Consider the following 2,983-nt stretch of genomic DNA (forward strand, 5'->3'; position numbering starts at 1 on the left):
AAGTTGCCAGTGAGATTGCGCAGAGATATAGTGATAGCAGGCAGAGGCTTAGACGATTCCGCGACATTTCAGCACTTGTTACAGGAACTGGGTAATGAGAGCAACATTGTGAACGGCGACACGACTCATAGGTCAGACAGAGTCGAGGATAGGAACGGCAGAAACTATCAGAATGGCAGGAGAGCATGGAATCAGAGGAATGACGGGAATGGAAGATGGCGAGGAAATAGGGGGCAGAATTCATGGGAATATCGACCGTCAAACCGGGAAAACAGAAGATGGGACAGAGATGGAAGAAGGGAAAATCAAAATGATGGGCGAAGAGAGGATAGGCAGTCATTGCGTTCACGACAGGACAATCATTGTCACAATTGAGAGGATCAAGGGAAAACAATTGTGTGGGCTTCATCACATTTCTAACATCAAATTATGGGAAAGTTAAGGATAGATCGAAAGTAGGCAATTTATGGTAGCTAGTCAGTGTATTTATTTGTGGTGTGTAACGTTGTGCAGGGTCAAATCGAACATAAGAATTTTCAGGCGGGATGTCAGGAAGTATGACGGAATAGACTGGTCGAATGAGTCATGAACAGCAGTCGACAGAGTGGTGTATGTACGTATTTTTTGTCATATGAATAAGGATCAAGCAGAAACGACGTGATGATTAATGAGTGGATAAAGATGGTAGATAGAGAAGCGACGTGATAAATAGTAGTGGATAAAGGTGATATTTAAGGAAAGAAGCGACGTGAAGCAGTGTGATTAATAAAAAGAGATTCGACGTGATGAAACAGTGGTAAATAAAGGTGAGTAGAATTAATAATGTGGAGATGTCTTAGATGTATGTTACAGAGAGGCCTGTGTATGCTGCAATAGAGATTGATGCCAATGGCGAAGGAAGACCAGGAAATGATGGAGTAATGGACGGACGGAGAGCCGAAATACGAATGAAGAGATGAGGACAACTGTACAACGTGAAGGGACATAAAGGGAGTATGAGATCCAGATGGTGAACGTTGTGGAATACTGACGTAAGATGTAATATAAGTGTAAATCTGATTCTTACCATAACATTTGCAATATTGCAAAGATAATATTTTTGTTGTTGTTGTTGAAGCCTAGTACCAGTATAACTAATCAAAACGGTACCAAGAATGTGTACAGTTATTTTTCAGGATGAATAATTTGTGTATTTTTTGTTCTTAGATGAAATGTCGCAACTCTAAGTGATATTTAGCAGGAGGAATAATCGGGGAAGTGAATGCAGAGGTAAGCCGATGGAGAGAGGTGCCAGAGTGAAAGGACGAATTTGGAGACTGGAAAGCTATCTCCGAAACAGCTTCATGTGTTATGTGGTTGAGTATAAGGGAGCGAAGGTATGGTATGTTGTCGTGAGAGTGGTGATGTTACGAGTATAAGGGAACAAAGGTATGGTATGTTGTTGTGAGTGTGGTGGTGTTAAGGTTAGCTGACTTCTAGACCTATTCTGTTAGTGTATTAATGGATTGAATGAGAAGGAAAATGTGATGTCTGGTGAGTGAGAGTTGTAGAGTAGTGTGATCAATGCGCACACTCCGGTAAAGGGGATGCTACCGATCCATAACTAAAACATTATTGTGTTATTGTTTGATTTGGATGAACCTCGATGGCAGGTCAGGATCTGACATGTGGATGGTACATACGTGTCCTAGAAATGTTGTTATATATAATAAAATGTAAAATGTATAAAGAGATACTAATTTCAGTCTGTCACAAGCACAAAGGTGCATTGTATGTTGTAGATTTAGAGTCACCAGTTTCTAAAATATTTATTGTGTTAGGATGTTAAAGTAGTTTACTATTTAATAACATGTGGTAGGTAATTGAGAGCTGTGTAGATTATTTCTTATTTTTTTGTTAGAACACTTTCGAGGGGTATTAATTTCAGTCTGTCACAAGCACAAAGGTGCGTTGTATATTGTAGTATTAGAATAAACAGTTTCTAATATTTTCACTGTGATAGGATGTTAGAGTAGGCAGGCTACTATTAGATATTGTAATTATGAGCTGTATAGATTGCTTATTATTCCTTTTTTTTAACACTTTCATGTTTTGTATGAGGGACGACAGGTACAATGAATAGCACAAGTGTGGGCTGTATATAGAAAAGGGATAAATGTTGATGTTGTATGTGTAGAAAACTAGGGTGTATAGTTTTATGTTTTTTAGAACAAAGATTCTTTTATTACCAATGTATCTAATAGATCATACATGTAATCAATGAGTATTTAAATACTGTAAGAATATCCTTTTGTCTGTAATGCTGCGAGATGCACGGAAGAGTCTGACTGATTGGGTGTCGTAGCGCTGAGGGCTACACCGAACACGCCCGTACCACATAAGCCAAGCAGACGGCGGCAACAGAACCGCGGCACTCCCCACTCCATTGCCGGTCGGGGTACGCTCCACGCGCCCGCTACAGCAGGTCAACGGCCTGGGGCGACACGCACGTACCACTGGCCATTCATAAGTTCCGCCACCCTTACGACTGGGGAAAGTATCCCGCGGAGGCAACAGCGGGTGGTTTCTTCTGCTCAATGGGGCGCGCAGCGGCGCCACGGCAGAATGGACGACGCGCGGCAGAGCCCGGCGGGCATTTGTTACCAGCAACTATTAACTAGTACTGGATTGTGGAGCCGTGAAACAAGATGACTGCTCGTATGTCTCCATAAGGTGGAAAGTGAAGGACTGGTGTTTCCACGTTGTGAGTGGCGGAAAAGATTTTGTCTTTAGCAGACAGGACGATCGTTTTGTTTTGTCTTGACCACTGAATGGTGGGATCCATAAACTTTTGGCAGTGACTTGTCAAGTGTGCTTTGTGAATTGCATGTGGGACGCTTGGTATACTTAAAGAGGACAGTTGTCGTTTGGTGACTAATTATTGTATGAACGCAAGAAACTAAAGTGGGACATTGACATTTGCGTCTGTAGTAGGAGACATTTC

Source organism: Schistocerca cancellata, chromosome 3, assembly GCF_023864275.1.
Source record: "Schistocerca cancellata isolate TAMUIC-IGC-003103 chromosome 3, iqSchCanc2.1, whole genome shotgun sequence".
NCBI classification, from domain to species: Eukaryota; Metazoa; Arthropoda; class Insecta; order Orthoptera; family Acrididae; genus Schistocerca; species Schistocerca cancellata.